The sequence below is a fragment of the Suncus etruscus genome, chromosome 18 (genome assembly GCF_024139225.1).
Source record: "Suncus etruscus isolate mSunEtr1 chromosome 18, mSunEtr1.pri.cur, whole genome shotgun sequence".
Taxonomy (NCBI): domain Eukaryota; kingdom Metazoa; phylum Chordata; class Mammalia; order Eulipotyphla; family Soricidae; genus Suncus; species Suncus etruscus.
The window spans coordinates 46423350-46436145 of record NC_064865.1 but is presented as its reverse complement, the minus strand read 5'-3'; the positions used below and the strand labels follow the sequence as shown (position 1 = coordinate 46436145).

General features: G+C 39.9%; 1 protein-coding gene across 1 annotated transcript in view; it reads left to right on the top strand.

Moving 5' to 3' along the window:
• Nucleotides 1-12796, top strand: part of ATXN1 (ataxin 1) — a 373070-nt gene that overhangs the window by 403 nt on the left and 359871 nt on the right. The gene's annotated exons all lie outside the window — the stretch shown is intronic.

The following is a 12796-nucleotide window of genomic DNA, read 5'->3' as shown; positions in this document are numbered from 1 at the left end:
TTACTGCTTTATAATAGCTCTTTTTTTTAAGAGTTAGAATAGCTTTTCTTTTCATTCAACAGATCATTTTAGGTGCATTCAGTTTATTTTAAGTAGCACGTTTCATCCTGAGCAGAGACAGATTAAAAAAAATAACAAAAAACTCTATAGTGTTTTGCTTCCTACAGCAAAATTTATATCACTTTGTATATTGTATCATATTATATATTTCTACATCTGAGCAAGATCTATGTAGTGAAGTGTTGAGTTTTTTTTTTTTTAAATGGATTCTTAGAATTATAGGAGTCTAACATTTCTTTGGAGGAAGATGAAGGAAGCCTGTGAGGTCTGGTTCATAAAAACAAGTGCCTCTTTTTTCTTCTTATCGCTGTTCGGTATCTGGTTTGCTGGCTCAGTCATTGTGGTTTGGTTTAGCTCTCCCTGGAAGGTCCATTGCGCTGTAAAACTCTCTTTACTATGATCCACAAACAACTTTCAGACGTTCTTCTGAGGCGCCAAAGGTAAAATCATGAACAGCCAGACACACTGACAAGGAGTCGAGAGAGGAGACCTGAGCTGAGCTGGGCAAGTTTCTATCCTTGTTTTTCAGGTCCTTACAGGCTTGTAACTTCCCTCCACTGTCCACTGGTCTCCCCAGACCCCCCCCCCTTTTTTTTTAAATCGGTGTCATTTTTGTAGTAACTGACAGGGAAATAGTGACTCAGTTGGTGAAGTGTTGATTGGTGAGGTCACAGATTCTGAGATTAGCCTATAATTTCTAACAGTTTCAGGCAGATGACAGCAAGATTTTGCTTGCTTATCCCTGACCTGTTTGGGTTGCTCTTTGAAAATGCAGTTCAGTGGTAAAACAAGTTGGTTTCTGCCCTGGAATTACTGAAATTCGGAACGCAGCAGCCGATACACACACACGCACACACACACACACACACACACACACACACACAAGAAATTCCAGTCTCCTGATAATTGTCTCAAGGCTAAGTGGAGCCGTAGGTAAAAGAAAATGAAACCGGCACTTTTTCTGGAAATGAAGAGTACATATTCATTTCTGGCTCAAAGTGATGTTTTACGGGTTATATTTTTTGCAGGATCTTGGGGGATTATGTTTTCTGGAACATATTTGAGTTGTTCTGCCTTTGGAAAAAAAATGAGTTTAAAAACAGGACTATGAATGCAGACTGTATTTTCTTTGGGAATTGGAAGGACAATCATAGAATCAGGACTGGGGAGCTGAAAGGCTGTTACTCTAACCTGATGGTCTAATTTTACAGATCAGAAATCTGAGAACATAGTGAGGTTAAATCACCGAACCTACAACGCACAGCTTGTTTGGGCTGGAAAAAAAATATCCAGCTTTCCAGAGACTCCACACTTAATGCTTTTCCCTTCCCTCGCTTGCAGCTTTTTAATCTCAGTTTGGATTTTTATGTTTACAAATGATTATTGTCAGGATTATTTTAAAAGTGGGTTTGCCTTGACTGTCCATTAATTCCATTTAATGTTTCTCATTCTTCAAGAAGTAACCCAAAGCTTCCTAATTATCATCACATAATATTGTGGAAGGCATGTATTTGGATGTATATATTTTGATCTCTATTGAAATATATGGAATATAAATAACACGGAGAGTATACATATTTTTCCATGTTATAATTATAGCTTGAACAATATAATGACATGCTGAAGTTTTCAGGGTTTGCCAGTGTGCCATTGCTCCTGAGGTATTTTAATCCACTTTAGAGAAAGGCTGGTTTGTTTCAGCAAAGCCCTGTGTTGTATTAAGTATAGACTTAGAACAATGCCGCCTCACCTCCTAGGAATTGGGAAGAAGAGGAAGAGAGAGAGGGAGTGGCGAGTTCTCTGGACAGACATCTCAGAGGCCTCTTTTGTTCACGCACCTCACGTAAGCAAATAAACAGGGATGTGTCAGCGAGGTCCTTGGGCAGCTCAGGGCGAAAGCGCTGTCAGTTGACTGTGCCAGGAGCAGCTCAGTCCTGCCCCCTCACCTCCTTGGCATCATCTCTTGCTATGACTTTGGAAGAGATGGTTGAGGAGTCCGCGACAGTGCTGGGCCATAGAACACAAGGAAGGTTGTATTCATGGAGGGATAGTTTACGTCAGAAGGGGCCTCATTCTTGGCCTCTGGCAAAACCTTGGGTCTTGGGTCTTGTCTTAGCCAGTTTAGTTTTAGAGTGTGCCTGGCCATTGGTGAGGACAGAACCCATACCTTATGGGCTACTAGGACTTGACGTGTGTGTGTGTGTGTGTGTGTGTGTGTGTGTGTGTGTGTGTGTGTATGTGTATGTTTGCGTGTACCGGCCAGTCTAGATTCAGATTATGCAAGACCATTAGTGAAGATGGAACCCATGCCCTATGGGCTACTAGAACTTGATGTATATGTGGGGGTAGGATGACGAGGGTGTTTCAGTCATGTTCAGAGGCTACACTTGGTGATGCTCAAGAGAACATGTGAGGTGCCAGGGATCTAACTAGGGTCAGCTGTGTGCAAGGCAAGTGCCAAGTGTATTGTCTGCCTGATCCTTGGATTATTTGACCTTTGGTTCTGTGAGGAGACTCATTTTGTGCATTTGGTTATTTGTATATATTCACTCATTTATTCCATGTTCAACTTTGTCAAAATTGTCAAAAAAAATGTAGTGGGGAGAAATGTTTGGTCATTTGGGAAGGCAGGCTGGTTCTTTAGCTAGAAAATCAATAAAAACTTTTGAGGAGCATGCCCACTGAAATGTGCCATTTTTTTTCCAAAATGAGAGATTTGGCAGTGGAGGTAGAGTTGGGAGACAGACATTAAGAAAACAAAGTATTTAAAAATATTTGAAAAGGAAAAGCTTAGTTTTAGTTTTCCAGAGATATATTCTATCGTCTCATATCCTTTCCAATCTCTCTGTCATACACATTTTCTAAGACTTAAATGCAAAGAACCTAGTACAGAGTTTTGTGCGAAGTCTGTGAATGCCATTAGAAACATCTAAGGACAATTAAATAAACATATAAAATTTAAAGAAGTGAGCACAAGGAGAGTCTGGTGGCAATAGATTTATTTAGTGTTTGGTTCTAGTATTTGATAATATGCTAAGGAGTTTTTCGATTTATACTAAAAGTATGCCGAAATTCACCTCAAGTAAATGTTCTCCTGAGGCGAGCATATTCCTCTCAGACCTTCCTGCCAGCGGTTCCTGTGCATTTGGTGGCACTGGTGCAATGTTTGTGTTGCCTTTGTGGTATCATAGAGGAGCAAAAGAGCCTTGCGAAGATTTCCTGGAAAAGTTCTCTCTGCAAGTACATTTAAAAATGAGAAGCATCTAGAAAGTCTTGGACTAAAAATATTTCTAGTCTGTTCCTCTTAGAAATTTGGGTTAAAACTGCCCTTCTTCTGGGCAAGGAAAGTGAGAGAGGCTTCAGAGCTCTTGGAAAACCTGGAGAGTTCTAAAACAGCTAGACTTCTGATCGGAAAGGCCTAAAAATAGTGATTTTCTTTCAATTGTTTCTCAGGACCCAGAAGAGAAGCTAACTCATAACAGTCATTCACTTTTGCTCTTACTTCCCTATTTCTCTCAGAAAGATTTAAATATTTAACTTGGTATACCCCTCAAATGACGTGTTTTCAGAAACTATGGTTACTGAAATCAAATGCTAACATTGTTCGAAGGTAGCCAAACAAAAAAGCTGACCAAAACACAGTGTTTTCTGGCAGAAATCCAACTACAATTATATTTGTAATCAAGGTGTTTAAATAAAGATATTAATAAAAAGTAATTAATAAAAAGAAAGAGGAATCTTTGTCAACTAGTGTCAAGTTTCTTCCTCCTAAATGGAGTGAACAGAATTTAACTATTTTTTTTCTTGGAAGTTCGTCATTTCTCTGAAGTATATTAACAGCACCCTATCATTCATCTTTATGGAATGTATTGAATGATTTGTTTATAGGATGGTAGGTGGAGGCCTGGCTCAGCTTAAGTATTTGTTTTACCATCTCTAGATACTTGATTCCTTTATCTCTCCTCAACATATTGATGCTAGTTTAATGATATATTCTATTTTGCAAAATAAAGTTTGGTTTTAAATGTCAACATATTTGCTTCATTCTTATTGTTGGTGCATATAAAATGAATTGATTTCATCAGAATAAAAAATAAATAAGGGAGTCCCATTAAAAAAAAATAAAAGTCTTGGTGTCCCAGAAGCTTATCTTTCTTATTGCCACGACCTTTCTCTTACTCATATTCCTTGGAAGGCATGTCTTAAAACTCCTTTCAATTGCCAACATTTGTTGGAAGCCTAGGAAAAAACCAGCTCATTCAACTTCTTACTGTGTTCTAAAATATTTCTTTCCTTACCCTCTTCTTTTGGCTGGAAGCACTCAAAGACACCTTCTAGATGGCTGAGATAGGCAGGCAAGACTGTTCAAAGTTAGCACAGACATTCCTATGCAAAGTTAGGATGGCTCGCATGCACATTTCAACATTATTAACAGCCTAGATGAACATTGAAGAAAATAATAATAAAAAAGATGTCCTTCTCAATTTAAGTCATTCACAGTTCAGACTACTTAAGAAAACATTTCATGGGCTCTCTGTAATAATCGTAGTAAGACAGTAAAGAAGCCTGCTGGAGACCAGAAGCTTCCAATGAAGTGACTCTACAGTTCTTTCTGGTGCCAAGTGTGGAAATTCATTGGGGTGTGGGTGGGGGAAGAGAAAGAAACAGAGACAAAGAGAGAAACAGAGAGAGCGAGACAGACAGAGAGAGAGAGAGAGAGAGAGAGAGAGAGAGAGAGAGAGACAGAGAGAGAGAGACAGAGACACACAGACACAGACACAGAGAAATCTGTGACCTTTCCCTTCAGCTCCTGTTAACCGGAAGCAGAAGAGAGATGCTAATCTGAGTAGATTTGTTTCCCCTCTCAGCCAGTTCTAGTAATGGAGGGAGTGGGAGGGTCATCTGTGGGATTTTTATTCTTGAGTTGAAATACTTACATTGGTTTATAGAGTAGGTAAGAAGAAACAGCAATAATTTATACCTTGAGTTTATTTTAGGGAGGAATGGGGTGTATTTTGTGTGTGTGAAATGTATTTTCTTCCTGCAAAGTAGAGGCAGTGATTTATAAATGGTTTCTTCTCAAAAAAATGATAAGTCTGACATTTAAAACTCAGAAAATATCTCTTATGTTATAGCTGGGTCCTTAGAATGTCCATAATGATCCATTGTGTCCTCTGAATCAGGCCCATCTCAGTCTCAATGGAGTGTTGGTGCCCTGGGCCCCTTCTGCTGGTGTAGGAATGGCCTTATGAGAAATGGCTGCTATAATTTATACAACTGATAGAAAACTCTGAGTGAAAAATCAGCAGTGAAAAATCTGAGGAGAAACAGGTCATTACTTAACTGATAAAGTGAGTGAGACTAGCCAGGGCCTGACTGGAAGTAAAATCCCTTGTTGAAGTGGTTGCCTAGAGCCCAATTGAGACTTAAGAACAGGAGGGAAAATAGGTAAAGAGAGTTTTTTTCACTCGTGAAGAATGTTCTAGCAAACACAACTGCCTCTAAATAGAATGTGTTAGTTGATGAGGTAATGAGACTCCTGTCACCCAAGGTGTTCTAGCAGAGATGAGAGGAGCTCTCATCAGGAATTCTCCAGAGGGGAGCCATACATTGACTAGAATGTTATAATTAACATCTATTCTTTTTCTTTTGACCCTGAATTGAAATAGTTCAGACTCTCAACTGTGTCTCAGGTTTTAGTCAGGAAAAAAATAATATACCATCAAAATAATATACCAAATTTTTAAATTTTGTTTTTGGACTACACCCAGTAGTTCTTGGGGGGGCTACTCTAGAGTTGTACTCAAGGGCCACTCCTGGTGGTGCTTGAGGGGCCATATTTAATACCAGGGATTTAACCAGGGTTGACTGCATGTAAGCCGCTCCTCAACTCTCTCCTGATCCCATGAAAATTATTTTTAGTGAAGGCAAATGATCATGTTTTACAATCTTAATAGAACATAACTTTTAAATTTGTATATTATGTTTTATTTGAAAAGTGGACAAGGTTTAAAATGCTTTTATTTATTTATTTATTTATTTTGCTCTAAGGAGTAGAATAATCACCATTACAAAACACTTACGTACTAATATATTGAATGGTCCATTTATGTTATTTCTTGTTTATTATCTAATGATAATGTTTAAATTCCTTCTTCATTATCTAAGTTATTTTGGAGACATGTAGGAATCTTATATAGTACATGTTTACAACTATTTCATTTTGGTTTGTTTTACATTCCAGTCTGATAGGGAGTGATTGTGGGGGGGGGGGGGAGAAGCCCCCTTCAGATACCAGAACAATTGTGTTCAGCTCTGTGCTTTTCCTAGGTGACCAAGTTTCAGAGAATTTTGAATATAATTAAGTACTCTTCCTAATAAACTAGGCCGAATATAATTTAATTTCTCCCGGAAGGTACTTTGGAATCCTGGAGTGCTGTGGGGTCACGGATGATCATCAATTACCTTCTCACAGTGGGTGTGCAAAAGGATGGTGTTAATAGAGTTCCCTTCGATCGGGTCCCGAATGACCAGACATTTGTTCTATCATTACAGGAAGTCTTGTGTCAAGACTTCAGAACTAAAGCAGAGTGTTCAATTCTCAGGCAGGAGAGAATGTAATCAAGATGACCTCTTTGGTTTTAAGAGGCTGAAAGCTGATGAGAATCATTTACATGGATGTGATAGACTAGAAAGCACTTACCAGTTTGCAGAGCCCTGCCATACTCAGACACTCCTGGGAAGAGGCATGGCAGCTCCGCCCCTTTATTTAAAGCTCTCACTGGTCCCAGCTCTGCCTGCATGGAGAAGGAGGTGGAGGGAAGTGAGAAAATTTCAGAAAACTGAAGCAAGTTTAGAAAACTGAAGCTAAGGGTCACGCAATATGTGAGAGGTTGAGGCCAGTGACTCCAGATTCAATGTGCCTTTGACTACTGGGAAAGAAAATAAACATCTACACACAGTCTGTTATTGAGTGCTTATTAAGTTCTCTGTGTTGCATGTGTGTTAACTTACTTAACCCTCTTCACAGTGCCCATATTATCTCAGTATCTGGTATCTAGTACATAGATGTCTGCCTGTATTTTGGGGCTGGGACCATTGTGACTGTTTTGAACTTGTCATTTGGAGATCTTGGGCGTCAGTTTCTTCATCTCTAAAATGAAAGAGTAGAACATTTATTTGGCCTTGTAGAGACATGTAATTTGAAGCACTTACTTTACATAGCCTTTACTTTATTTTGGTGTTTTTTTTTGGGGGGGGCACACCTAGTGGCTCTTAGGGGTTACTCCTTCTGGCTTTGTGCTCAGAAATAACTCCTGGTAGGCTCAGGGGGCTATATGAGATGCCCAGGACTGAACCCAGGTCAGCCACTTTCAAGGCAAATGTCCTACTGTAAAATAAATCCCCACTCATGATATTTCCAACCCTAGTGAATGGGTCTGAAGCAGGCTAGCTACAAAGAATTAGTAAGTCAAGCAAGTCAATAGAGAATCATGGAATAAGTTGGCTTCTTGCCTTGTGGACCCTACCCATTCACCACACCACATTGAAACCTCTTTATTTACCAACTAGAAGGGGAAGGATGGAGTGAGAGACCAAACTACCTATATTAGTATTTTAGTATTAGTATTAGTATTTTTTAGTACCTACTCTAGTCTAGGTGTATATTTACATATCAAAGGGGTAGGGGAAAGGAAAGAGGAAGTTGGGAGAATGCTTTTTTTGGGGAGGGGAAAGAAAGGGTGTGATCTAATACCCTATTATTGCTCTGTCCCTCATACCCTTTATTTTTAAAAAATAAAACTCCTATTGTTACTATTATTATTAGGTATTTATAATGACTCAAAGCACATTAAATGTTTTTAAAGAATAAGCTCTTTGGATTGGGGAGTTAATATACATTTTTGGGCAAGTGCCTTATACCCAACCCAGGTTTGATTTGGGCAGCACATGGCCTCTTGAGCACCTGGAGACCTCAATCTCTATTGAGGTGGCCTTGGAGGTCCCCAGCACCTTAGGGCCTAATGGGTACCTCCTGTTTTGACCCTACTGTTGAACAGAGGCCCAACTGGCCAAGAATCACGAGGTATAATCCCTGGGCTCCCTGAGTGTAAGGTAACCCTTTCCCCAATTTTTTGTTTTCCTAACCCCTTCTTTTGAGATGTTAATTCCACCTGGGTATCAGACCTGCCCACCCCTGGATGGGGTCAGGTGTTTTAAATAAAGAATAAAAGAGCTGGCTTGAAGGAGGTGAGGAGAGAAGCAGCAAAAAAAGGACAGGAAAAGAGACATGGCCTAGGAGCACAAGCCAGTAAAAGCTCGACAAAGAAAGCAGATGGCAGAAAGACTCACGGTGGAGAAAAAAGCCATGGAATAAAGTGAGCTGACTAATGAAACTTAACTGACTGCTTGTGAATTATTTCTCTGCCATTATTCTGCATATTCAGACATGTTGGCCAAATGGGTTAGAAACATGGTACTTGGGGTAGCCTCACCCAACACGTGGACTTTATACTTTATGTATATATTTTTTGGGGTTTTGGGTCACACTCAGTGATGCTCAGAAGTTACCCCTGGCTATGCACTCAGAAATTGCTCCTGGCTTGGGGGAGGTCTGTCCTAGTCTATTGCATGCAAGACAGATGCTCTACCACTTGCGCCACCTATATTTTTAATCTATACCCGAGAACTACTTGAGAGAAACCTCCCTCAAGAAGAAGTATTATCTTTCTATTTTGTAGTTAGATGTGCTTATTGTACTTGAGTCTTTAATTAAACCAGTTTTATCTTTTTTTTTGGGGGGGAGGCCTTGCTAGGTCTAGTAGAATCCAGGGTTTCACACATGTAAGTATATAGCATGCCACTGAACCACATGCTTTCTCTGTCTTTCGAAATCTCACATCTGAGAGTTCCTAGATCTCTTTGACATTTTAATTATATTGGTTAATATCAATATAATATCATTTTAGTAGAGCACTCACAAGTTGTATGAGAAGCCAGAGTAATCATCCTAGTTATTTGATGTCTGGTTTATTTATGACTGTAATATTGCTTCTAAGGTAGAAGTTGTAATGGAAGAAACATAGAGAGAAATGTTGATTTCAGTGGTTATAGACAGATCAGTCATAGAAACTATGCAGTACTTATTCAGAAAGAATCAGTGACTACTTTTGTTCTGTCCACTGGACTCTAGTGGCCTAGGATTCTCATTTAGACTCAGTTCCAGCCACAGCTATTTCTCACTTCATTTGTTCAGGGGAATCTCTTCTAAGTGACTACTTACTTTTTCATATGTTGTTCTTGACACGTGCTGAGAGCTGTAAGCTCATTGTAACATGAGAGCTGTGTTGACTTAACCAATAGTAACGACTTAAGTGGATTGTGGCTAATAGGAATGGACTCATCAATGCCATATCATTCTGCCTTTATAAACATAAAAAAGTACTTTTTCATGTTCCTTGGAGTCCCAACATTTTATTTAATATCCCCTTTCAGAAAATTACACGACAGTACTGCATTTACAAATTATATTATTTTTAGTCCTCCTTGGGTTTATATTCATTGCTTTGGTAAGTTTTACATGATACTCACTTGGTATCTTCTAGGCTCAGTTTTAGAGGTATAAGAGTGAACACAACTGAAGAGTTTCTTAACTCAGGGAGCTTTACACAATACCCAGTGATGATATAGGACAAGAAACAATGTGTGATTTCAGGCCAGGCTCCAAAGAAATAGTTTTGTGACACTACATTGCTAATCTGACCCATAATTGTCATGATCTCTAGGGACTACACAGAAATCCTATCACACTTGTCACGTGGAGCTATGCATGACAGGAATTGAAACCAGTGCCTCCTACATGCAAAACTTCAACCCGTTAAGCTATCTCTCCCTTTTGTTTTACTTATTTATTTTTTATTGTTTGTTTTTGTAATTTTGGGGCCACACCCCGGTGATGCTTAAGAGTTACTCTTGGCTATATGCTCAAAAATCGCTCCTGTCTTGGGGGACCATATGGGATGCCAGGGGATTGAATTGCAGACTGTCCTGCGTCAGCCTCATGCAAGGCAAATGCCCTATCACTGCGCCACCACTCCAGCCCATGTTTGTTTGTTTTTAATTGTGGGGCCACACCCAGCAGTGCTCAGGGTTTACTCCTGGCTCTGCACTCCAGAAATCACTACTGACAGGCTGCAGGGAACCATATGGGATGCTGGGTATTAAACTCAGGTCTAGCTAATGCAAGGAAAATACCTTGCCTGCCTTCTATCACTTTGGCCCCCAATTTTATTTTTAATGTTTTTAAGGATCAAACCCAGGACTTTGTGCATGCAAGGTGTGAACTTTGCCATCAAACCACACCCTGTGTTTCATCGTGTATTTAAAACTCATAAATGGTACTTAGTCTGCTTGCCAACACTGATGCAGGTCCTCTTTCAACTGTTCCTTATGGTCTCCCTTCTTATCTTACCCCTTTCCCTTTGTCTCCTTCTTGGTTTTCAGATATTAGTCATGAGTTTCTCCTCCTTTACTCAACTCTGCTTGGGTGATCTGACAGCAGGAGGTAGAGGCTGCTTGTCTTGCCACCAACACAATAGCTGAAGGGGATTGGATGGGAAAGAGGAGACAGCGCTATGGGGTCAAGACTTGTTGGCAATGCCAACTCAGTTTGAGTTGAGCAAAGGAACAATGCCTGGGCAAGTCTCTACTTCATTGTGCCCCCGTTTCCTCATTATTGCATAGGGAGGTGAAATAGGATGATTTCTGAAAGGCCCTGCCAGTGCCACAGTTCGATGATTCATATGTTCCTGAAAAGTGAAGGGTACTTTCTTTGTTCAATAAGTGGAAATGCATTTTGCAGTCATCTCCGGAAATGTGACTTTTAATCGTCCTCTCCTGGGTTTTCCCACTGGTCCATGGGTGGTAGCTTCTCGCATGGATGCTTCAGGCCCATTTGGAAAGTTTATTTAAACCTACAGAAAAAAAGAGACCTAGCTGGGGATTAGAAAAAAGACTTCAAAAGAACTTTGGGGCTTTTCTCTCTGCTTATATGTTGAAAACATAAATCTATTATTTTGCTAGCCTAATTGCTGTGGGCAGGAGAGGCCAGGAAATGTTGAATGGCTGATAGAATTGAGGATGAAGAATATGTGCCAACTCCTTCTGATATTCCTAGCTCTACTATAGGTCATCTAGTTATCTATTCATATCATGAATAATACTTTAAAAACAAATCTGTTTCCTTAGACATTCTAAGTAAATGGGTGTGCCATTGTGTGTGTGTGTGTGTGTGTGTGTGTGTGTGTGTGTGTGTGTGTAAGAGAGAGACAGGGGAGTGAGGGAGAAATAGAGGGAGGGATGGAGGAAGGGAGGGAAGGAGAGGAGAGGAGAGGAGAATCCTCTTTTTCTTGTAGTGGACACTAACTTAAATGTGGGAATAATTGAGAAATTTGTCACAAAAATTAAATTGCAAAGGTATCTTTCCCACTCCTTTAGTGTCTGCACCAGAATAGCCTCAGGCCTTCCACTTGCTTTCCTGTGGCTTCAATTGACTCAAGCATTATGTTTTCATAACATTGCCTGATTCACAAGCTGTCCTGAAAGGTATTGTCTTGCTCTGCCCTTATATATGCCAGACAGGAAATTCCTGCTGCATAAAGGAAAGGCAATGTGCTTAAACCACACCCCCACTACCGTACACCAACCTTCCCCTCTCACCCAACACATAATTGTCACTAGTTGTTTCTATGTTTACTTTCAGTAAAGCACCTAGAAAAAAAAACAGAGCAAACTGCCCAGCCAACTTTGGGTGGCTGTCAGTTGTTTCATTTACGAGAATCTCAAGATATTACTTTGTAGGCTTGCTTGCTTGTGATTGAGCAGGAAGAAAGTCCCCAAGAATGGTTTGAAAAATAGACACAGAAAGAATCCCCAGTGGGAGCCACAGAGATAGTTCAGCATATAGCTTGCATATAGCTGACTCCTTTTGTTCAATCCATAGCACCATATTTTGTCACTCGTACATCTCCAGGAGTGATCCCTGGGCACACAACCAGAAATCATTCCTGAGCCCTACTGGATGTGGACAAATTATCTACTCCCCGCAAAAAAAGAAGAAAGAGAGAATTCCTATTTTCTTTATTACTTTTAAACTTAATGTTTTCTATTTGTCAGACTGGCTATATTCCATCAACAGGATGCTTTAGCTTGCCAAAAATATTTAGCCTTCAATGTTAAGCAAGTAGTTAACCATTTCAGAAGTTAGCTGATGTTCTTAAAAAAAAAAAAAGCCAGAATCAGGAGTTTACCCTATAGAAGCTTATACCTCCTGGGGAATTGGTGTTCTGGTTTGTTTTCCTTTGGGGGCCACACACATTGGATGATGCTCAGGATTCATTCTGAGCTCTGCACTTGGGAATTATTCCTTGTGGTGCTCAGGGAGCCATATGGAATGCCAGAGATTGAACCTGGGTCATCTAATACAAGGCAAATGCCCCACCTGCTGTACATTGAGTCAATCAGGCCATGAGTAGGTGTTCTATCGGCACTATGATTCTGGATTTGGGCTTAGAAACCCATGCTTAAAATGGATGCATCCTGTGACTTCTGAGCTATTTATTTTATAATTCTTTCTCTATTGACTTGTGCTGAGAGTGCTTTCTCAAGTGATAGAGAAACACCAACTCTCAGGAAAACAGATGGTGTTTAAAAGAAATGCATTAGTCTTTTTTTTAAT